The sequence below is a fragment of the Filicampus tigris genome, chromosome 17 (genome assembly GCF_054856515.1).
Source record: "Filicampus tigris isolate MCC_2025a chromosome 17, RoL_Ftig_1.0, whole genome shotgun sequence".
Classification (NCBI taxonomy): Eukaryota; Metazoa; Chordata; class Actinopteri; order Syngnathiformes; family Syngnathidae; genus Filicampus; species Filicampus tigris.
Genome location: NC_141233.1, coordinates 3387112 through 3412991, shown reverse-complemented (window position 1 = coordinate 3412991; position 25880 = coordinate 3387112). Strand labels below are relative to the sequence as shown.

Here is a 25880-nt window from a genome sequence, read left to right as displayed (position 1 = left end):
AAGTGAATAAAAGTCAGACTGCTGTAAGTCTGCATGAGATAATTAGGCCCGAGTCATTTGGAAGCTGCTCAGGTGCCCACTGTGTACATGAAGAGACCAAACGACCTTCTGCCCCGCTCTGTCCCACAGCAGTCACTTAAAACAGTGATAGATGTTCCCTTCGACACTTTCCCCCACCCTTCCTCCGACTGCTCCATCCTCTACATTTATCCCCTCTCCTCTGCGGTGGGTGTAACAGCCTTGCTTTATTTCCATTCTTCCAGAATGAGGAGGAGGAAGATGCAAGAGAAAGTGGACAGGTTTGAAGTGAAGTGAAGGAGACAGTCCACCACCACCCGCGTCTCGAAACCCCCAAGCTCCACATCAGTATTCAGCGGCTGTTGCTAAGGTGATAAAACCGCTGGATGGGGGCCTAACTGCAGAAACATCAATAGTGCAATGGAGAGCAGGGTAGCAGGTAAGGACAATGACGGAGAGGGTGGGGTGATAGACTGGAGGCTAGTAGAGGAAAAGCATGGATACACGTTCCTGAGCGTTGAGTATAAACTACTGTATGTGTGTATGCATCGCTGTCCTGTGTACATTAACTGGCCACCATTTTGTGACCACTGGATCTGTCTGAGCCAGTACGAGACCAGTAAAAAAAAACATCTTTCTTTACAAATATAATAGTCAGTTTAGTTTTTCAACATTAACTGACAGCTGTACACTGAAGTCCCCGAAAAAGGTGAAAAGGACTTAAACGTGAAGCGAACTAAGTTGCTTCTGTCCTTAGTTCGACAGTGTCACATTCTATACTGGTTAATTGTGACCTGTGCATACATTTTCTTTTATATGTTACTGTTGATGCTTGTTGAATTTCTGGAACAATTTTAACGTGCCAAATTTTAACTCATTTAGTTTTTGCCGTCTTGGTGCTTCTTAATTTAAACTTCTCGCAATTGGAGAGAATCACAAGCAAAGTTGCACCGTGCCTGCTGCTTTGTGCTGTATCTATACAAATAAGTAAATCTTCCTAAACATAATTGAAAGTTAGCATACTTAAACGTGTTATATGTTGACCCTTTCATGCTAAAAAGCTAACGCTAAAATTAGACAAGCCTTCCAGTGTGACATATTGGTGTTCTATACCACTGCCAAAACAATGCTAGTCATATGATTAATATTTTTTTTAAGGCTGAGTATAAAAGAATTTTTTTTTAAACAGCTTTTATTTGATCTCATTAGATGCAAGTGATTATAATGTTGTGGCCAGTCCGTGTTAAGTAGTCCCTTTCGTTTGATAAGCTTAGTAAAAGAATATGCAATAATATCTGTATTTTTTTTTTCATTATGTGCCAAGTCAAGTAGGAAGTACAGGTATGCATTACCGAAAATGTTACTCACATGTATTTCTTTTGGTTTGCAGTATGTGATTTGTACTCTAAATAAACGGATCGCAAAGGATAATGTTTTCTCTCCTTCTTTGTGTACACATGTAATGTGACATTTAAACAAACCAACAAACAAACAAACAAAGGAGGAATCCTCCAATTTCCTCTCAAAACAATCGCATTGTTTTCACTAGTGAGGCTTTCATTCCCCTTGATATGTAAGATATTGGCTTTGTTGCCACAGGCAGCATGAGCTATAGAAGACAAGAACTCATATTTTCTGTGCGTGTGCGTGTGTGTGTGGGTGTGCGTGTGTGTGTGTGTGCAATGAGGGAGGCAATGCGGCCAGGCTGCAGATATCATCCATCTCCCTGTCAGCGGCCCAAGGGCTGCTGGGAAAGTGGCAGGCACCTCCCCACCTCCAACAACAGACGCCGCATTCAAATGTTCCGTCGCAGAAAGCTTTACAAACCTGCGGCGCTCCCCCCTCGCCTCACCAGTACGCAGAGCCATTAACCCCATGATGCGGGATCACAGCCTATAAGAACTCAGTCTGGCCACCACTGCTGTGAGTCATATCAGCATACAGCATCCAACTGTTGTGATTGGGAGGAGCAATGTAGTTTGTTGCACCACAAACGCAGCTGACATCAAGCTGCACAAATGCGCTGACATCACAGCATAATTCCTTAAATCAGATTAAATATCTTCATGGGGGAATTTGGCAGGGGTGTGTTGTGACAACCAATATAACTGGATTACATACTTTCTGCCTAGCTGTGACTAATTGTTGCTAAAGCTATTGTTCGACATTGTATAGCTTTTGTGATAAGTCCGGAACATTTCAAGTGTTCTTTTTGTGTCCGAGCTTTAAGCTTCACATAAACTGCGTCATGCATCAAATCATGGAGTAATATGCCACATGGGGTGGCAAAACATATAAAGGAATGTTATTTAAACTCATGCTAAATCGAGGGTTAATTAGAATTTTTATTTTTGACCCAAAGTCACGTTAATTCAATTATATGAATCCTTTTAGTCTTAATTGTATAGAGTATAATTAAACAGATAAAAACGTATGCTCTAAAATGAGAGCAAAATGATTTGCATAAAACGTATGATTGGTTGCTCCACTGCCGTCTGTTTAGTGATATCGCACTTGCTCGGCACGTTGTTTGGTACAACAACCAGCACAACTGATCCAGTTTGAGATATTTATTTTAAACACGACAATTTATAACAAATATTTTTTACATTCTCCGAGAGGTCTTTGTCTCACTCTACTGTAATTGCCATTTGCACTTTATTTAGCTACATATTAATTATCCATAGCTACATGAGCACTCAATAGAAAAAGGAAAGTGGATGCTTAGTATAAAATGTAAGAAATATCATTAACAGTAGTTACTAACAAAAAGGGGAAATAATAGAGAAAAATATGGGCTTCTCTCTTTTCTCACAACTGTTTCACAAGTCAAAGAAAAGTGTTGGCAGAGTAATTAATAACCAATTTACAGTATATTTATTTAAACCTAAATAAACACCCAAGTATAAAGGGGTACCTTTTGGACAAAACAAATCCTGTATTTCTACACAGTGAAAATGTTTTGTTTGAAACTCAGTAAGTTGAAGCACGACCTCGAGAGTCATTCCTCCGCACATGATAACATTACGAGTGGGACAAGGTTGATCGAAGTTTTTGTGCCAAAATCAGCTACCGCACCTCCTGTCCATGAGCTCAGTCCAAATGTCAGCAATTTTCATAATCATTTTGCATGAATGGTGGTTTTAATTTATTTGGTTAATACGCAGTGCATTAGGTCAAGGACCAGCCAGCTGCTCGCCATTATGTTGCAATGTTATACTCCATTTCAGTCTTCTTTCACAATGGACTCATTGACTACATGCACAAATTGATTGGATTGCTGACATGGTTTATTCTCTTTTAGATTTTTGCTCATAGTAAATGCTCCTTAAATTGAATTAAGCCCCTTTCTCTTTTTTCGTATGTGCCAGCACAAGTCAAAACATGGCACTCTCTTAATAAGTGTTCAATGAATAACAATTAAAAATAATATTTCATCAAGGTAAAGGCAATGCCATATTTGGTGAAATTATCGCTCAGCGATATTTTAGCCTGTTCGCAGCCTGGTCCCTCACTCAAATCTGTCACCCAAGCAACAACAACTCACTATTATCCTCGCCGTGGACATCCAGGCCTCGACACGAAAATACACTAATGACGGACTGCAGACGATTGGCGGACTAAATAAAGGGGTATGCTTTATGCTTAATCCATCTATTTTAAAAAATGTCCCCGTCATTCGGGCATCCGTCAGTGACGGGTGGACTGGTCCATCACATAGACAGAATGCCCAGCTCTGAATAGGTACTAACAATTTGGTTTTCTTAGTAAGGTAAGCAGGCTGGAATTGGTGAACATATGTCACATCCTTGTGAATTCACACTCTCGCGGGAGTGAAAATTCCTAAAAATGGTGGCCAGTCCAGTGTTTCATCTGCTTTTCACCAAGCTTTTCAGGTCAACTGGGAACCTGACCAGGATACACAGTATAGAAAAGAAAAAGCGTGGATGTGTCTTTCAACTAAAGTAGCGCAAATTTATTTCATATTTGGTTCTTCTTATAGTCGCCACAAAGGTGCTTTTTCAACCTATAATGTACTAATGTACGATTCTGGGTAAAACATGCAATGTGGTTGTTGAATATAGGGATATCAATATTATTGCGATATTTAACATGTTCCTAAAGAAATGACATTTTTACAATCTAATGAACTTTTTTTTTCATGCAGCAAAATAAGTGAGCTCAAATGTATTCTTAGCTATCTAATTGCAATTACCCAAGATAATGTTAAACTATTGGGTGGCGATTTAAGTTTGCATCTGACCGGTCAAATTCAAATAAGAGCATGTAAGTCCATAAGAAAATGATTGCATGTGTCTGCGATATGCATATTGCATGAGCCAATATCGCGATCTCGATATTTTTTCAATATGTTGTGCAGCCCTACAATAAAGTGCATCCATGCAAGAGGACCTTGGACATGGTGTGTATCCAACTTTTGAAACTTCAAATATGATCAGATATGCATGTTTTTCAAAAGTCTGGTCTTAATCAATTCAGTGTTTTCTTTAGTGGTGTATTAGCACTGAGTGTTTTTAATTCTCCATAAGGGATTATTTCTGAGGCAGCACAGTCCAGTTCAGCCTCTTCCATTCATTTATTTTGTTGGAATTATTGTTCAATTATGAAGATTTAAGTCTGCCACAGTTTTATGAACTGCCAAAACCAGATAATACTGTCCCCAAGGTCTGAAACTGACAATGAAAAAACAATCTTGCGCCAAATTTCAGTATTGAGCATTTATTTTCTGCACCAATACGCTGTTCAGCATAGAAACTAGCACATAATCATTTCGCAGTTTGTAGCTACAGTTGCATGTTGTATCGGGTAACATGACTGACACTCAATGTGCACCCCTGGCGTTACACGGCAAACATGGATCCAATAGTCCAGCTCCATTCAGACTCTCTGCAGCAAATCTGGAGTGGTCATGCATTTTGCGTCAATGACCCATTTTCAGCTTATTCAGGGTTGCAGCAAATGTTGGGTACTTAAGCATTTCTCTTCACAAAAGCCCAAACCACGGAGTCACAAACACTTGAGCCTGGTGACTTCACGGGCCACTTGCAGAACGGCCGATCATCTGGTACAGCACAACCTATCTATCTGTTTGGCAGGTGCTCAGCGAGAAATCTCCCGACAGCAAAATGCCAGTGCGGCACTGCACCATCTTGAAGAGGTACAATTGTGAAAAGGTAGTCACCACCCTCAGAAGATAGTTGTGGAAATATCCATCTAGTTAGCATCTCCATGTAACTTTGACAAGAGTTAATCACATGTAGGCCTACTGTTTATACACCTCCAGAAAAACAATTGAGGCAAAAACAAAAACATGTGTGTTTGACTTTTACCTTTTATGCTAATTTGAGCATTTTCTACTGCAATGTTTGCATTTAGAATTTATGACTCATATTTTCAATACATTATATAGATATTAATAGTTATCATTCAAATATCTATCTATCTATCTATCTATCTATCTATCTATCTATCTATCTATCTATCTATCTATCTATCTATCTATCTATCTATCTATCTATATCTGTCTGTCTGTCTCTCTCTCTTTTTCTCTCTCTCTCGCTCATTGCCACACTTGTGAGCGGTGGTGCGTTGACAAACTATGGGCGTGCCGCTAGAGTTAGAGTCTGAGTGTCTGGGCTGCATCAATTATTCCCAAAATAGGGGTTCAAGTATTGAAAAAAAAGGCACAACACATCCAAACTTCTCAACCTTTATTAAAGTATAAGTCAACCCAAAAATATTTTTTTCAGGAATATGTTCTATGCAAGCCCAGTAGTTGAAAGAAGGCATTCTGATAAATATTGCGTTTGTGGAATAAGAGTTAATCCACTCATTTTTAGCCATCTCTGTGGGCGGCCATTTTGTTACTCTGTCGACTGAAAATGACATCACAACTACTCAGGGCTCAGGTAACGACCGATCACGGCCCTTCCATTTGGTGTCACTCACAGTTTTACCTGGAATGGCCAGCACGGACAAAAACTCTGTAATTCAGATTTTGATTTCATTTCATTTTAATTTGCATATCATGTGAATAACATATCTTAATGTTGAGCGCAAGTGTGACAATGAGCGAGAGAGACAGAGAGAGAAAGAGAGCTCATCAGTGTGTCACAATGTCTACAGTGCGTGTTTTGTTTTGCAAATAAAAGTGTTTACTGTCACAATGTTTCCTGTGAACCTTGGAATATGTTACAATGTATTGTTTTCAAAATCTTGTTTCGCATAGCCAGGCACAATGCCTCAATAAACCTTAAAAATCTAAAATTACTATTGCTAACTATTATTTCACATAAATTGTCACACTTGACACAACATTTGAACATATAAAACATAACACTGTTGACAAAATGACATGGAAGTGCTAACAAAATAGTTTGAAGTAGTTTGGTTCAACTGAAGATGTGTGCGCTCCGACAGGTGTGAGTGCAGCGGCAGCGCACATGTGGTTTTGTTCGCATCTTTGTATAAAAAAATTAAAAGTCACTTCTGGTATCGATATCGGATCAGTCTTAATAATATTTGGTCTAGTATTACTCAGTATCGGATCAAATCCAAAATCACTGGTATTGCCCATCCCTACTGGGGCGGTCAAGCTAAAGTGCACTTTACTTTTTCCTGATGAATTAATGACGCCAGTAGGACGCAACCCTATCTCCTTGAAATGGTGGGAGGGGTTTGAGTGGGAGTAAATTCTAAAAACACTTTTTATAAACACTACGGCGACTATATAAGGAGCCTTTACGATACAAGTTTTTAGTATTGATCAATTCAATGCCAACAGCCAGGTGTGGCAACTGGCGGTCAAAGCATTTGGTAGGGTGGCAGGTGCCACCCCTTGCCACCCTGTGAAACTGCCTATAGTGTCACTTCAGAATGACGTTTCACCAAAGGCTGTCAGGAGCCTGAGCTATGATAGCCCATACATGGTTAAAAAACATACATGCACAAACACACGTAGGTACACACACAAATCACCACATGCAACAACACATCAAAAAGGTGGCAGTCATACTAACATAAAACTTTGATGTCAAGATAGGGGGCCGCAAAACATCATCCTAGTGTTTTTAATGTACTGCTACTGTATATGCTCTGATTAAAGATACAATCTAAAATGAAGTGGTTGGCTATGTGACATTGTCAAGTTTGGAGGATTCGTCGGACAATCTGGAAATGATACAGTCATGATTGGAGGATTAGCCCTTCAATCATTCAACCCCCTCACGAGTTAAGTGATGAAAAAAAAAATCTGCGACCCATCAGAATTTTTGACACCAGGAGGCGTTGTCGCCCATTGCCAGTGTTTGAGTGTATTTTGAGAGTTCCACAACAAAAGAGGAGAATACTGACATCAATACTTGCATTAAAATGGCCACCTGGGGTCGCAAATTCTGACGGGTCATACGTTTTACTGGAACACTTCGCGAGGGCGATGTTTGACTGATGCGGATTCACAGCTATACAAACTATAAGTTCGCTGTAAAACAAACAGACAGACTGCAACATCAAACTTCTTCAACATCTTCTGTCTAGTAAATGTCTGTATTAATAATTACTGAACCTGTTCTCAAAGCAGTACAGTAGAATACTTAGCTAAGGTAGCATGAATCGATCAAGGACACTGTTGCTGACATTGACGCTAAAGTGCCCTGATTCTTAAGCTAATCGTGAATATGCTTTGAAATGATCAGTTACCAATCAAGTGAAAAAATAAGACAAAGGTGCAGGTGCAGTGTCTCGTCGTCATTCCCAAATCTAGATAGCCGCGATGCTGTTTCGCCACCAAAAGGAGTCTGGCGCCATCTAGTGGTATGTGAGAAAATCAGCCATGACACCACCTAGTTGTAAGAAATATAAAACAGAAGCAACCTTTAGGCCTTTAACCAAAAACAACATGTACCACTCACACAACAACCAAAAACACCCACTTTCCTTTCACACACACATTTTTTGAGTGAATTGAACTTTTGAAAAATAATGAATGCATCACATATAAATATGGTCTCACACAGAAATGTGAGAATGTTGAGAGTCACTTGTTTAATTACAACTTTAGTCTAACAGCTGCATGACTTTTTCCTTCCTCTAACCCTACTACATTTTCCTCTGGATACATGCAGTAAATATAAAAAGTCAGTCTATACACCACTGTTCAAATGTCAGGTTTTTGTGACATTAAAAAAATAAGACCAAGATAAATCATTTAAAAACATTTTTCAACATTTATGTGAACTCTAAACCAAACAAGTCAATAAAAAAAAATCTCTGAGATAATAGGGTTGCGCAGGTGAGAATACCCTCTTATAACCAGCGATGTTGCTGTGTTTAGAATTAACTAACCACACTGAAACTCACGTTAAATGGAAGTCAGCACACACCTGCCAACATTTAAAGTGATTCTTATTAATCAAATAAACTAAGTTGGTCTAGAATACTTGTTGTATTTTTGTAGTCACATTTTAGGGCACAAGCCACGGTCAGCACCATGCTTCCGCATGCAAAGTCAGAGGGAAGAGTACAAAAGAATGTATACAAGACATTAAATATGGCATGGAATACTGTGAAGTGGTTATTTCATGGAAAATGATTTAGAAACACTATCGAGATTACATTTGTGCATTCTTGGGAATACTTTTTAATCTTGACGTAAATGAACACTTGATATTTATCATTTCTTGATTCCCCTTCCAAAAAAATTGTAAAAACTTTTGTATACACTGAAAAAAAAAATATGTTTGAATTGTATCTGCTCAAAAAATGTATCTGGATTCAGATGATTTTATTTCATGCAATCACTTGCCGAAATAAAATTGAGTAAATGGTGCACAGCATTTTTATCAGTGTAGTTTTTATTGGGTTTATGTTCTCTAACTTGTCTGCCATTTTCATTCAGTTGGAGTGGTAACATCGTTTTATCTTAAAAACGGTTTCTAAAATGTTCAAATTTGAATTTATTTGAGTAAACAGACATTCAAAGTATTTAGCTGGATCTTTATTTTGGTAATTTGTTACTGACGATGACTAAATAGGGTCAAATTAGGAGTTACAGGTTCCCTTCTTAATGTAAACAACCTTTGTAGATTAAGGGATATCATTATGGCCTACAATACATGTTGATCTTCCATCCATCCATTTTCTATACCACCTCTACACCTCCACATCTACACTCACTTTCACATTTACACTGAAAAAAATGGTGTGTTGAATTTGCATGGTTTTTAGTTTTTATTTTCTGTCTACTTAAAAACTGTATCTGGATCCAGATGTTTTTATTTTGTGCAACCACTTAAGAAAATAAAATTGAATAAATTCAACACACCATTTTTTTGTGTGTGTATATGGACAATTTTGACTCTAAATTGTACATAATGGACAATTTTAACTGTAAATTCTCCATATACAGGCTCTAAGTTTGAGAGCCTTCAATTAACCTAGCGGTAACATGCAAGTTTGTGGAACATGGAGCTAGCCAGAGAAAATCCACACAAGCCTAAGGGGAATGCGGAAACTCCACACTGAACAAAATGATGGTTTAATTTTATCAATTTTATTTTCTCAAGTGGTTGCACAAAATAAAACCATCTATATCCAGATACAGTTTTAAAGTAGATGGAAAAGTCTTCTTTAAAAAAATCTATCTGGATTCATTTGATTTTAGCCAACATTAGAAACCTGAACAAGAGAACTGTGAGGCAGGCGTGCTAAAGCTCACCGTTTTAATAGGAATAGTTTAGCAATTGTGCCAAAGTCAGGAATTGTATCGATTTGAAAGGATATTTGTGCCAAGAAGATGCAGCTGGTAACTCAGTCGAACTTCCTTCTTCTGCGGTACATGTTACAACTATTCTAACCAACCAAGACTGTAGATAAATGGTGAGCAACAGCATAAACTTCTCTGTCCACAGACGGCGACTTCAGGCTACACTGGCCGCCATACTGTCATGAGACTGGCATGGCTGCCTGTTACCCACTGAGATTTAGCAGCAGGTGACACAAGTGCACCGCCACTAATGCGACAGGCTACAGTGTTCCTTAACACAGCAGCTGAGTACAGTCATTTGATGCAAGCGCCCTCATGAAGTGCACATCACTTCAGCATAAAGCTCCCTATGATTGAGTCAATATGTACAGAGTTGTCCCATGCAAGTTGGATCTGTTTCAGGGTGTCATTGCTAGCAATACGTTCATTATCATTCTGTGCCCGTTCTGGGCAGGGGGTGACTTTACTTTTTTTTTTTTTTAGTCTATCTCTGTAGTGTTAAAAAAGAAAAAAAATCTAAATCATTGGCTCGAAAGTCAATTGTGGTGACACCAGTCTAGAGGGAAATGAGCCACTTGTTTACAAGTGACATTTTCCATTTATACGCCAACTCTTAGCTTGTGTGGTAGAATTTGTTGGGTAATGAAATTCAACAGGAAAGGGCAAATTGGTTTAATTTAAACAAGGAGAGGTTTTACCACTCAACTTTTATGTTTTTAACGCAACCGCAAAGTTGTTGATTGCGTTTCCAGTTTGTAGAGAGGCATTTGACATTTAGAAACGCTGCATGAATTGCTACAGAAATTAAACGAAACCCTGACAATGTTTTTCAACTGTTTATCAATGTTAAAAAAAGATGCTCTGTGTCTGACTGATGCCCTCCAAACCCATCTCTATGCGCTGGATTCCACGGTGTCAGTAATTTGTGATTTTTCTGTACACACTAATAAAAGCAAAGAAAACGAGCATGATAGTTAAAACGGTCTCATCTTAACATATGTCTATTGATTTGGTTGCGGTGCATTGTCTATTATTGTAATATGATAAAGAAAAAAGAGGAAAAAGATTGTCTGAAGGTCCAAAAAATGGGGTGTAATAGAGCACAAGATGTTGTAGGGTTTCAAATAAAAAACACATTCATGTCTAACCAGGGGTGTCACCAGGAATTTGGGGCCCCCTGAAAAAAAATACCACTTCACATGCAGATTGTGGATGGTTCTTTTTATTTGAAAGTTAGTATGATAAAATACAGGGATCAGCAACTGGCGAGTCGAAAGTGGAATCACCTCTTTTTTTCCAATACTTTTTTCAATGTTAAACACACACCATAAAGTACCCTAACTAACTTGGACCAAATTCTTCATGGTACAACTGAATTACCAATCAAAATACTGAAAATGTGCAACATGTGTGGCTGTGGATCCCTGTTTGTCTTGTAAAAGTGAAGAAATATATCTTAAATCACCACAAAGTGGCGCTGTTTAACTCTGTGTTCTATGGCTTCATCAGTCAGAAAATACTACGTGTTTTTGCCTTGCATCTTACAAGAAATAAGAGGTGGGTACTCAAGTAAGAGTACTGTTACTTCATAATAATATGATTTAAGTAAATGTAAAAAGGAGTCCTTTAAATATTTACTTTAGTAAGAGTATATAGCGCACTTCTCAAGTGTTGAATAACTACTGAGTCACTTCTGTTGTATTTGTTTAAACAGAGCATGGTAAAGTAAATTCTAAATAAATAAATACATAAATAAATAAGATCACCAGGCAGGGTTTACAAAAGTGGGAACAAAGCACATAAAAGTCTATGCACCCACCACTGTTCAAATGGCGATATAGGTGATACATATTTAAAAAATGAGACCAAGATATGTAATTTAAAACCTTACACATTTAATGTGACCGATAGATTGTATAACTCAATTGACAGTGGAAGTAAAAATAAATAAATGTGATAACATAGTTGCACACCTTCTTATAATTCATGATGTGGCTGTTCAAAACCAACCAATCACATTCAAATTCATGTAAAATGTAACGATTTAGAGTGCCAAAACAGACAACCAAATAAAGCTTCTTGTTGCACAGGTTTGTTCAATCAATCAATCAATCACATTTTATTTATATAGCACTTTTCATACATAAAAATGCAACTCAAAGTGCTTTAAAACATTCAAAGCAAAACATAGAATTATCTTCAATCAAAAGAAAAGATAAATTATTTAAAAGTTGTTGAAAGCCAAACTAAAAAGGTGTGTCTTGAGCTTCCTCTTAAAAATATCAACAGTCTCTGCAGACCTGACATCCTCTGGCAGGCTATTCCAAAGGTGAGGACCAAAACGGCTGAATGCAGCCTCGCCATGCATTTTGGTCCTCACCCTTGGAATAAATAAAAGGCCGGCGCCAGAGGACCTCAGGATCCGCGAGGGCTGGTATGATAAAAGCAAATCAGATAAATAAGATGGCCCAAGACCATTAACACATTTATAAACTAATAAAAGTACTTTAAAATCGATCCTGAAACACACAGGGAGCCAATGCAGCAATTTCAAAACTGGCGTAATGTGCTCCCGCCCTCTGGTTCTCGTTGAGGAACTATAGTTTTTAGTCGCTATATGCTTTATGTTACTTGCACTACAACTGTAGTGAGAATGTGTGTGCGTGTGCGTGTGTGCGCGCGTGTGTGGGTGCCTTTAAATAAGGCAGTGAGTGAGGCAGGGTCATGTGCCCCGAAAGATGCTGCAACATGTTTTCTCAAGTAAAAGTGGATTTTTTGTATGCTAAAATTGGGAAGACACATGCGACAACACCTGATAAATGTGTTGTTTTTCGTACATTTGAATGTAAACATGGAGTGAATGTGAGGCCAGGGTGTTCTCGCTCTTGCGGTTTGAGTTGCACGCTGCTGTATTGTATTGTTGAATTGATTAGGACAATTGAAGATTAATTGCACTGCTTTTTTGTCTGTACTGTATGTGCTGAGGTAGGCTCCACCTCGACTCCTAGTGAGGAGGATAAGCAAAACAGAAAATGGATGGATAGATATTTCCACACCAAAATCTTCAATCCAAACATATACAGTAATAACAAACGTCCACTAACATACCTAGCAAATCACTATAGGCTGGCTAACTCAAAATGAGCACAGATGATGTAGTAACAAAATATAAATCTTTAACACTCTGTTGAAACAACTACTACAGTAGCTTAGCATGAAAAACAGTCTGTGAGTCTTTCTACTCTTAATTACACTGCATCTACATCCAGTCCCGCCAGTGGTGGAGCTACTTGGTGGCCAGGGATGGCCACCGTATATCAAAGTTTGGATACCTGTGACGTTCCCTTTCATATGACCGATGCAGTATCCTTAGATCCCTTTGATACTCAGCCACAATACATTTATACTAACTACATATTCAAAGGAGACATTTACAATTGATCTGAAAGAAAATGAATCTGAAAAAAAAAGTTAATCAAAATCATCTTTTCACACCTTAGCAAGTAAATAACATGGCTGAGAAGCCATTATTTATGATATCATCCACAATTGTGTTCCATCCATCCATCCATCCATTATCTGTACCGCTTCTCCTCACAAGGGTCGCGGGGCGTGCTGGAGCCTATCCCAGCTGTCTTTGGGCAGTAGGCGGGGGACACCCTGAACTGGTTGCCAGCCAATCGCAGGGCACACAGAGACAAACAAACATACACAATCACACCTAGGGGCAATTTAGAGTATCCAATCAACTTACCATGCATGTTTTTGGAATGTGGGAGGAAACCGGAGTGCCCGGAGAAAACCCACGCAGGCACGGGGAGAACATACAAACTCCACACAGGGAGGCCAGAGCCGGGATCGAACCCACGACCTCTGAACTGTGAGGCGGACGTGCTAACCAGTCGACCACCGTGCCGCACCAATTGTGTTCCATGAAAAAAAATACAAACACATCCAGAACTTTGCTATACATTATACAGTAGATGGATGTTTCAATTAATATATGTATTTGTCCAAATTGTCCACAGGACATGACATGAAATGCTTTGCTAGTACATACTTTATATATATTATTATTAGTATTATTAGTATATAGTAGTATAGTATATATATAAGTATAGTTTCACTGAAATCACAACTTAAAAATGGATTTGCATTTAATTAAAGTGGAAGTCAACCCAAACATATTTTTTTCAAGAATATGTTCCCAGCAGGCACACTAGTTGAAACAGGGCATTCTGATTAATTTTGCATTTGTGGAATTTAAGCAAAATGTACTCGTTTTTAGCCATCTCTGGGGGCGGCCATTTTGTCTTCTGTCGACTGAAAATGACATCACAACTGCTCACAACGACCAATCACGGCTGACCTGTTTTCTGAATCTGAGTCATGATTGGTCATTGTGAGCAGTTGTGATGTCATTTTCAGTCGACAGAAGACAAAATGGCCGCCCCCGGAGATGGCTAAAAACGAGTGCATTTTGCTGCTTAACTCATATTCAACAAACGCAATATTTATCAGAATGCCTTGTTACAACTAGTGGGCTTGCATAGCATATTCTTGAAAAAAACTGTTTGCGTTGACTTCCCCTTTTTAAGTATGTAGCCTACATATATATTTGGAGCCATTTTCAGTCTCTCTGTTTTACAGTGGTGAGACTCATTGACAGTGAAGTGATGGGTCCTTTGGGAACAATGTGGACAGATTCACCCACTACCTGTGCTGCTCACGTAACAAGCTCAAGGAAGATCACTTAACTTGATCATCATGCAGCCCTCCTATCTTCTCCAGCTCTCTTGTCTTTCAACCGTGTCACTTTCACCTTCAAGAAAACAGCGCATGCTTGGCATGCTTAAAGAGGGGAAGTCAACGCAAACCTTTTTCTTTCAAGAATATGTTCTATACAAGCCCACTAGTTGAAATAGGGCATTCTGATCAGTATTGCGTTTGTGGAATAAGAGTTAATGCACTCATTTTTAGCCATCTGTAGGGGCGGCCATTTTGTCTTCTGTCGACTGAAAATGACATCACAACTGCTCACTACGACCAATCACTGCTCAGATTCAGACAACAGGTCAACCGTGATTGGTTGATGTGAGCAGTTGTGGTGTCATTTTCAGTCGACAGAAGACAAAATGGCCGCCCCCGCAGATGGCTAAAAACGAGTGCATTAACTCTTATGTGGATTTTGCTGCTTAACTTATATTCCACAAACGCAAAATTAATCAGAATGCCTTGTTTCAACTAGTGGGCCTGGTGGGAACATATTTTTTAAAAATATATCTTTGGGTTGACTTCCTTTTAAGTAAACTTGAGTAGAGTAACTTCAAGTGTTATATATTTATAAGCATGTGTCATTAGGCGGCACCAAAATGCCAGAGGATGTCAATCCATTCAAGTTTTTATGACAGATGACTCGAAGCCTCAGGTAGTGCTTTGCTAACGAAGCTTAGTCTGAAATTACCAGCCGTCTGTGAATAAGACACCTGTTTGAGAGAATTAAAATAAGCCTCCAAGCTTACCTGCTTCAAAAGATGAAACTTTGTTCACAGTCTCATGACTCTATCAATAAATATAACTGTTCCATTTTTAGACACACTACTTGTTTACACTCAGAGCATTCCCTTACTTATAGAATTATGCAAAGACAAAGTTCTTCATTGATGCCATAAGTAATGCAAGAGGCAATGCTTAAAGGGATATGGACAAACAAAGAAACTAACAGGGCAGAATGCTGTAAATAGCCACATTAAGGAAATTCAGCTAAATGAAAATATGACCCAAGATTCAAATGAGATTGCAACAGCCCTAAACACATACTTCATGGATTCTGTAAAGAGTCTGACTCATAAATATTCTTACCCAACTCAAAGTAAACACCACTGTTGCAGTTTTTAATGTAAATGAAGTGACACATCTAGAAGTTAACAGACTCATATTTGGTCTAAAGAATTCCAGAAATAAAGATGCATTTCATATGGATACTGTGTCAGTAAAAACTATCAAACAAACTCTTATTGCTCCAATTACTAGTATTATTAATCAATTGATAAATGAAGGTACCTTACCTGTTTCCTGGAAATCTGCAGACCCAACAATAATAACTAATTATAGACCAATCAGTATTCTCCCTGTAGTCTCTAAAATAGCTGAAAAATTAGTGGCTGAACGACTCATTAGGCATTTGAATAACAGTCCGTATTTTCTAAATTAAATGCATTTTGGCTTCAGAAAAAAACACTCTACGGAACCAGCCATCTGCTATCTATTGGAAAAAAATGAAATCAAAATTAGATGCAGGTGGTGTGATAGGAGCAGTGTTTCTTGACTTGCGTAAAGCATTTGACACTGTAAATCATAGTATTTTAATGACTAAACTATCATATTTTAATTTCTACTTGGGTTCAATGAAATGGATAGAATCATACCTTAATCACGGAAAACAGTGTGTCAAAATACACAACATTAGATCTGCAACATTAGAAAACTCATTTGGTGTACCTCAAGGGTCTGTCTTGGGACCACTGCTATTTAGCTTGTACATAAACGACCTTCCACAAAATTGTCCATCAACTGTTACTTGTCAGATGTATGCTGACGATGCAGTTGTTTATGAACATGCAAAAACAAAACATCAAGCTGCACAATATCTATCAACCGCTATGTCTGTGGTGTCAAACTGGTTGGAACAGTCTCGTTTACATCAAAGACTGTCTGTGTGTTCTTTTCAAGTGGGGGAAGCGCTGATACAAATCCTAATGTACTTGTGCAAGGAACGAAAATCGAGGTTGTACGGGAGTTCAAATATTTAGGAATCATGTTGGACTCACGGTTGCAGTTCAGACAACAAATAAAAAGATAAATGAATCACACGAAATTTAATGTCTCTAACTTTAGATATATTAGGAATAACTTAACTCTTGATTCATCTAAACTGTTCTTAAATGCCATGATAATGACACATATCAGTTATTGTCTAACCAGTTGGGCAATGGCATGTAAATCCACACTAAAGCCTGTTGAAATTGTATCCAAAGAGTCTTTGAAAATCTTGGATAAAAATCCCAACACATACCACTACTGTGAAATTCTGAAGAAATATGAACTCCTGAGCTGGGAAAACACAATAAAATATTCTGATTGTATCCTTGTATATAAAATACTCCATGGTCTGGCTCCGCCTCCAATAAATACATTAGTAAAGAAGAATATGAACAGGTCAACTAGAGCAGGGTCTAGAGGTGACTGTATAGTTCCATTCAGAAAAGGTGCCAGGCAGTGTTTTCATACAGAGCATCTCACACCTGGAACACAGTACCTATTGCCATACGAGATATACCCACTCTCACTACATTCAGTAAACACCTAAAAACCTGGCTTCTTGAGAATCAAGCCTGTAATCACATTGCTTCCTAGTGTACTTGATTACTATAGAGTGGGAAATCATCTTCTTTTGATTTGCTTGTAATTTATGTGTACGAATATCCATCTATTATCTATACCGCTTGTCCTCACAAGGGTCGCCGAGGGCATGCTGGAGCCCAGCTGTCTTTGGGCAGTAGGCGGGAGACACCCTGAATTGGTTGCCAGCCAATCGCGGGGCACACAGAGACAAACAAACAAACGCACTCACAATCACACCTAGGGGCAATTTAGAGTGTCCAATCAACTTACCATGCATGTTTTTGGAATGTGGGAGGAAACCGGAGTTCCCGGAGAAAACCCACACAGGCACGGGGAGAACATGCAAACTCCACACAGGGAGGTCGTGGCCGGGATCGAACCCACGACCTCTGAACTGTGAGGCGGACATGCTAACCAGTCGATCACCGTGCCGCCGAGTATGAATATGTCTTTGGAAATGTTTGTTGCCCTGTAATTTGGTGTTTAGTGTTTTTGTGACCCACCACGTGGGTGAATACTGTTATGAGTGCATGCACAAACATCTATGTACATTACTGCAGTGCAATAGTATCATACTACTTGAGAAATCAGCTGGCTCTAGCACCTAGCACTTTAACATTCAAGCACTTTGCACTAAAGCACTTAAACATGTATGAAACCTAGCACTGTAGCACTTTACGAATCATACTCATACTCGGTCTTATATATTTATGGCTTTCCATTGTTGTATTCTTTTTCTTCTCTGAATTTGTACTGCATTTCAAACTTGTATGATGTTATAACATCAGCCTGCCACAGGGACAACAGATGCAAATTAGCCATTGGCTATAATCTGTCATATTTACGGGAAACTGTTTAATTAATATGCACTGTCTCTGTATACTTAAAAAAAAATTCAAATACAAAAAAAAAATACAATAGAACACTCGCTTTTCCACATGTAGGATTTGATTTTATTCAGTTGAGGGCAACATAAACTGTTAAGTAAAATTCAAATGTATTTCATTCTATTGATTATTGTTATTTAGTTATGCCTTTGATATTATTGTAGGTACTGTATTCCTCCAATAAGCATCTATACGTTATAAACAATTCTACCTTAAAATAACCACTTCATATTGATGCTGTATTGCCTTGTAATCAGGACAATAGGCTCTCCCATGTCTACACTGACCAAAATGATCCAAAACCAAAATAATGCACCAGTGAGTTTTCTTAGTGTCCTGAGTTAGCTTCTTTTGCCTGCCTCTTGTTTGCATCTTTGTTGATTACACATTTTGCCTCAGTGTCTGAAGCGGGGCACACACATATTGATTTTGAACATCATCTTATTTATTTTTTTTTTTTTTAATGTGAGAGATCCCACACATGAGGAAACAAAAATTCTGTTCGCTGACAATTTTGAAACTGAGAGGTACTTCTTGGGTGCTGAATAAAGCAAAGCAAACGGATACCAATTTGATGCACACAAATTTGTTAATAAAAGTTCATATACCTTTAACTTTCATTGTCAGTAGTTAATGATACTCTTCTATATGATGACACTGATCATGTTAATGATTTCTCACAAAAACTATCAACAATGACTTAACAAAGGATGGCATCGTGGATGAGTGGTTGGCACAACCCACTCACAGTTATAAGTTTGGATGTTTTAATTTCCATTCACCATAACAACAGACACAGGAACCGTTCGGTTATGTTTTTTGTTTTTTTGTTTTAGTGGGGTCTTCATTTGGCATGTATTCATGCAGCATGTTTTGGATTATTAATACACGCAGCGCGTTTATCAACGGGAACACGTGGACGAATGTGCATTAGTGAAATTAATACTGAATGGATTGGATGGTTCAGCGTGTGCATCAGCGTTCCGTGTGAGAGTCAAAAGTGGTTGACAAATGCACAATGCAGAAACTAATTGAAGACTGAAAAAAAGGGTGACTATTAACAACCATGTCTTATACAGTTCCCATGTTGTAGGGAGCATTAAAACGTACGTACTCGCACGTATGAGACAAGATGACATTCTTACCTGCAGATGCTGAAAAAAAGGTCGCATATGCAACGATTTTGGTCAGTCTCGAGCCCTTGTTGACTTCACTGCACGCATAGTGGTGTGCTCAGAGCAAAGATGATGGAAATAAGAGCCTGCAGGAGGCATACATGAAACTACGAGGTGGGGGTGGGATTATTGTGCCATCTGCTCTCAGAACAGAAATTGTAAAAAGATACATTTTTATTGCATATTGCCATCAAGGGAGGCATTCAAAGCGAGCCAAAGATGTTTGTGAGCTGTGAATGGATTCAATAGTGACTTGTGACTTGCTGTTACCGAGGTAATAAAGTGTTGGATGCTTAAACACTTGAATCGCTCACCCCAGGCACAATCCATGCTTTGTGACTCTCCCAAACTTGGTAATGTGTCACTGACTAGTGACAGAAACCCTGTTGCTTATTGGATTAATAAGGGCAAACACACGGAAATTGTCTGTGTTTTGATTTTTGCCAATGTTCATCAACAGCTCAGTTCATATACATACAGTATATACTCACATATACAGTATATACATAGGTCTCTACATATGTATATAGGCATATGCTGCATACTGTATGTATGTGTGTGTGTGCACGCTTGTGTGCAGAGGGGAGTGCGTGTGCATATGTGTGTGTGAACAGGGGTGTCTCTAGGTTTTATGGACGAGGGGTTGAACCTCGAGGAAATTCACAGAATCTCAGCGATTGTAGAAAGTGACCACAAATTTCACAAAACAGTAACAAAGACTGATAAAATTCTCGCCAATATTTTTGGATGGATTAAAGAGCGTACAATACTGTGTAATAGTTTTAGGCCACTGTTTGATTTTTTAAAAGTTATTTCAGTCTTTTTTTAAACACAGGAAACAGAGATGGGCATTCCGTCCCAGGGTGGGAATGGTCTGTCCGTCCGTCCCGGTCGGACGCCCATTTTGTGGATGGACGGACGAGGATGAGAAGTCTTTTAAAAAGGATAGTTTAAGCAAGGACAGAAGTGGGTCCCTCTATTCATCCCGAACTAGGTCAAGTACCCGCTGACCTGACGTGTTTTTTAATTTTTTTAAAGAAAGACCACAGTTCTCTTCTGCGATACCACGGAGCAGCCATGACTAAGCCTGCACACAACAGTGGAGTGCTCGAAGAAAAAGGTAGTAACTGTTGAAATGCAATAAAAAATTAAAAACATCTTGCATAGGTTTTGCAATAAAACTCAATAGTATTGCGTTATGTAATGTTAAATATTCTCGTAATGTCCACTGGCTTGCTCCGGTCCGCATCATCACATCGCAATGGTCTTGTGTTGGCAGCTAAATGCTATCTTGATTAAACAGTTATAAACAATTCAATCCAATTACGATACTCCCAGCCAGTAAGTGGATGTGCATAGGAAATTAGCCAGATAAGGAGCTTTAAATGTTTACAAGTACACAAACGTTTTTCTATTTTATTTTATTAATTTTTTGGGGGGTGGGGCGGGCGAGTGCAGACTGACTGTAAGGACGGAAGCACTTTAAAAGGAGGAGGGATGGGGTCAGAGGACGATTATTTTTATGAACAAAGATGGAGGCACGATGGAAGGGTATTCAGGTCGCGGACAGAGCGGCAAAAAGGGTAAAGTGCCCATCTCTGACAGGAAGTATGTTTACATTATTATTAGTAGTAGTAATAGTAAACTTGTTTTGAAAGATAATTTTTAATCATGTGCGACATTTGTTCTCCCCATAAAAGGTGTAAACACACCAAGCTGATGTGGGCAAAAACTGACTGCCACGTCAACCTTTGTTGCACATACAGTAGGGTGAGACTATTTAGCTCAACCAATCAGGAGTACACTTCTAAGATGTACTAGCAGTCCCTGTTTGGTGAATATGAAATCTGATTGGTTTAAAAAAAAAAAAAAAAAAAAAGTTTAAAGATTATTGTGTTTGCATCATGGATCAGCATTTACAACATTGAAGGCCTTGGGCAGATTTTATGACAACACACCGAAGTTGAAGTCTGGATTGAAAAAAAAACAAAAAAAACCTAACACTACTGGAAGCGGGGCAGGCTATGAAATGAAAATAGACTGTTGGAAATAAATGAATACAATTTCATGTTGTCAACCAAAGCAGACTCTAAAAGTGTGGACTCAGATTGTGTTTTGAGCAAAAAGAGTTTATTAGACAAAAATATGCAAGACCGACAAAGTGCAACTAAACGGCGCTGGTATGACAAAACCAGGAAAACGAGAACAACCAAAAACGCTTGCAAAAGGCAAGGAAAGAAATAATGAAAATTGCTTGTCATAAGACAAGATCACATCAATTCCAAAAAGTTCAACCGAGGGTAGCTGTAATAACACAAGATACAATACTTACTATGGTGTAGCGACTCCAAGCATCCTGTCGCTATTGAGAGACAGTGGGTGGGTTGGGTACTTGCCTGACGCGCTGCTGTGGTGGCTTGACAGTTGAAACACTTGAATCTTGATTGCGCTTTGAATGGTTTTAATAAGCAGTGGCTTTCACGGATGGTTCGATGGTAGCACAATAATGATATAATGAAACTATGGATGGTTGAGTGTAGCAAAGCAAAGTGTAGTGTTTAGTGGTCAACAAAAATTACGGCTACCAGCCCAACTCTCTCTGCCCACAGCTGGTAAGCACGCCTATTTAAAATGAACCGGCATTCACTACTGATGACATGTGACCTAATCATCAGCCCGTTACCATAGCAACCAACACACGTGACATAACTCAATTATGGCGAAGAACTTGAGGCAACAAAGGGAGCAAAATACATGGCGAGAACATGAGGACATCTAGAAAATTCAATACTTGGTGCTATGGCCACGAGCAAGCAGAGGAATAATCCGACAAGGAGTTGTCTGCTTGGCAATCCTTAAACAGTCCATTGATTAAGATTACAAACAGGTGTGCTGCAGAGGATCCACCTACTGGAGCAACTGGGAACAACAAAAACATGACCACAACAAGAACAGACCATGACAGTACCCCCCAACCCCCCCACCCCCCCCACCGCCGCTCCTCCGGTCCGTAGCCCTCCCAGTACTGGACACCCCGACCCCTGCGCCTAGAGTCCAAATTCTCCGACACCGTGTACACAGGTCCGTCGTTGATCACCGGCGGAGGAGGCGGCGTGGGGGGGGGGCCAGGTGGCTGGATGCCGCAGGTTTGAGCAGGGACACGTGGAAGACGGGATGGACCTTCATGGTCGGTGGTAACCAAAGCCGGACAGGTTAACGATAGCTTCCACCTCGAACGGCCCTGTGAACCTCGGTCCCAACTTACGCGATGAGCCAGCAAGATGCAAGTTCTTGGTAGAGAGCCACGCCTTCAGCCCAACCTGGTACGCTGGCGCTGGACTCTGCAATCGCCCGATTGCGAGCTGTAGTATCTGACAGGGCGGCCCTGGTCTCCCTCCAAACCTGACGGGCCTGCCGCAAGTGGTGCTCAACGGACGGAACCACAACCAGCCTCTCCTGCGACGGGAACAACGGAGGCTGGTACCCGTAGGCGGCCATGAAAAGGTGAACGCCCTGTGGCTGACGAGACCAGCGTGTTGTGCGCATATTCCATGACGTGGGCCGACTCAGGCATACACACCTGAGTGCAGACTCTAGGTCCTGATTCGCTCTTTCGGATTGACCATTTGATTGAGGGTGGTATCCAGAAGACAAACTGGCGGTGGCTCCCATGGCACGGCAGAAACGTCTCCACACGTGGGAGACGAATTGCGGACCCCGGTCCGATACTATGTCAAGTGGGATCCTGTGTAAGCGGAAGACATGGCTGACTAGCAGGTCGGCGGTCTCAAGAGCAGATGGTAACTCAGGCAGAGCAACAAAAGTGAGCAGACTTTGAAAAACGGTCAACAATGGTGAGTATGACAGACTTGCCTTGGGATGAAGGAAGGCCAGTGACAAAGTCCATAGAGATGTGGGACCAAGGTCGCGGTGGAACCGGTAAAGGCTGCCGTAACCGCACTGGTGGTTGGCGGGAAGATTTGCTGCAGGCGCAGGCAGAGCAGGCCTTGACAAAATCCAAGACATCCCTCTTTAACTCCGGCCACCAAAATCGCTGTGAGATGAGACGACACGTGCGGTCCACCCCGGCATGTTTTTGTGGTCAGTGTACACGGTGAAGGGGTCCTTGGTTCCTTCAAGTCAGTGCCTCCATTCCTGAAGGGCCAGCACAATGGCCAGCAGTACACGGTTACCCACGTCGTAATTGGCTTCCGCGGGGCGAAGTCGACAGGAGAAAAAGGCGCAAGGGTGGAGTCCCTGGTCAACCGAGGAACACTGGGACAGTACAGCCCCCACTCCTGAATCTGAAGCGGCCACTTCTACAAAAAAAGGTATCGCAGTGTTAGGATGACGCAGGACAGGAGGATTGGTGAAGGATGTCTTTAACATGCGAAAAGCTGTTTCTGCCTTATCATTCCAATCAAAGGGGACATTAACGAACGTAAGATGGGTTAAAGGTAGCGCCCTCTGGCTATAGCCCTTGATGAACCTTCGTTAAAAATTGGCGAAACCCAGAAAGCGCTGCAATTGTTTTCTGGTGGTGGGTGTGGGCCAATCCACCACCGCTTGGACTTCAGCCGGGTCTGCTCTAAGCTGACCCTCCTCAACAATGAAATTGAACTGACTCGACGTGAAATTCACGCTTCTCAGCCTTCAAGAACAGACGATTTTCTAACAACCACTGTAAAATGATCCGAACGTGTTGCTGGTGTTCTAAAAGGTTACGGGAAAATTTTTTTTTTTTTTTTTTTAAAACAAAAAAAACAAAATGTCATCTAAATAGACAAAACAAAAAATGTTTAGAACGTCTCTGAGCACATCATTAATCAAATTCTGGAAGACAGCGAGGGTGTTAGTTAAACCAAATGGCATGATCAGGTACCCAAAGTGCCACAAAGGAGTCTTGAAGGCCGTTTTCCACTCATCCCCCTCCTTAATGCGTACCAGGTGGTAAGCGCTACGTAAATCGAGTTTAGTAAAAACCGTAGCGGACTGAAGAGGGGCAAAAGCGGAATCCATTAAAGGCAGCGGGTATTTCGGGGATTTCATTAAGACGGCGATAGTCTACACATGGTCGTAGGGGCTTGTCATCCTTATCTATAAAGAAAAACCCCGCCCCTAATGGGGACATGGAGGGCCTGGTAAGACCTGCTGTGAGCGAATCATCAATATATTCTTTCAAGGCTTGCCGTTTGGGCTGCGATATCTGATATAAGCGGGTTGTAGGCAGTGGTGAGTTGGGTATTATATCAATTGCACAGTCATAGGGTCGGTGGGGAGGCAATGATTGTGCGCGCTCCTTGCTAAATAACCGACGTGGGTCATGATATATCTCGGGAATGTTGTCGAGACAAATCTCCTCCACTGTAATTTCCCGGGAAGGTTTACTGCCCTCGACAGCCGACCTCAGGCAGTGAGCATAACAAAAGGAACTCCAACTTACAATGGCAGGGTGGTCCCATGAGATGACCGGTTGTGGGTCTTAAGCCATGGTAATCCTAAAACTACTGGTGTGGCTCGTATGGGCATGACGAAAAAGCGCCTATACTCTACATGATTGCCGGAAATGTTCAAAATCAAAGGCCTCGTGACTTGCTCAACCTCCGCCAGGAGTGGCCCATCAAGATCGTTCACCCGCTTGACCTCTTTTAACGACTCGACCGGACAACCTAATTCCTTAACCAAAGCCGGGTCAATAAAGCAATCATCCGCCCCAGAGTCAACGAGTGAGCGAATAACAAGGCCTAGGTAAGGGCTGATAATTTCGCCCTCGAGTTGGATTCTGTTCCCTCGGAGAGCACCGACCTCAGTCTCTCCCCCCAGAGTCTGCACAGAGACGATCTCACCCTGATCTTGGCGGTCACTGCTGGGCGGAGTGGCTGACTCACAGTTGCCCATACAAGTAGATGGACCGGCTCGGCATGGAGGTCTGGTTGGGTACGTGGAGACGCAATGACCCTGCTGACCACAGTAGAAGCAGGCATGAGCGTGCAACTGTCGCCGTCTTTCCATCAGTCCCAGACGTCCTCCTCCTAGCTGCATCGGCTCCTCAACTGTTGTGGCCGCTCCTGGAATTATGTGGCGCTCGGGATGGCGGGATTGCGCAGTCTCGTGATTCGGAGGCATCTGGTCGATATGGAAGGACCTCGGCTGAGCATGGAGCTGCTCCCCTCCACGCTCCCGGTGTCTCTCTTGAAGGCGATTGTCCAGTCTAATGGCAAGACTGATGAGTTCCTCCAAAGTCATGGTATCATCATGGATGGCCAGTTTATTTTTCAGAGAGGAACTCAAGCCACGGCGGAAGATGGCACGTAACGCACAGTCACCAAAACCACTCTTCCCCGCCAAGATGCGGGAGTCAATGGAATAGTCAGCAACTGACCGACTACCCTGATAAGAGTCCAATAACTGACCTCCGGTCTCCTTCCCGCAGACTGGGTGGTGGAACACCCGCTGAAACTCAGGAAGGAAGTAAGACCGAAGTTCAGGATGGGAATTGCTCATGGCCATGGCCCAAGAACTAGCCTGGCCAATCAATAAACTAATCATGAAAGCCACCTTGGTGCCATCCTGGGGGTAAGTAAAGGGCTGCTGATCAAAGATTAGACTGCA

At 40.8% G+C, this 25880-nt stretch overlaps 1 long non-coding RNA gene across 2 annotated transcripts in view; it reads left to right on the top strand.

Moving 5' to 3' along the window:
- The window catches only part of LOC147132916 (uncharacterized), a 51803-nt gene extending 50354 nt beyond the window's left edge, over positions 1–1449 (top strand). For both annotated transcript variants that reach the window (XR_015081912.1, XR_015081913.1), the window contains exon 4: positions 264–1449. This is a non-coding gene — a long non-coding RNA (uncharacterized LOC147132916). The remainder of the gene's footprint in view (positions 1–263) is intronic.
- The last annotated feature ends 24431 nt before the right edge of the window (positions 1450–25880 follow it).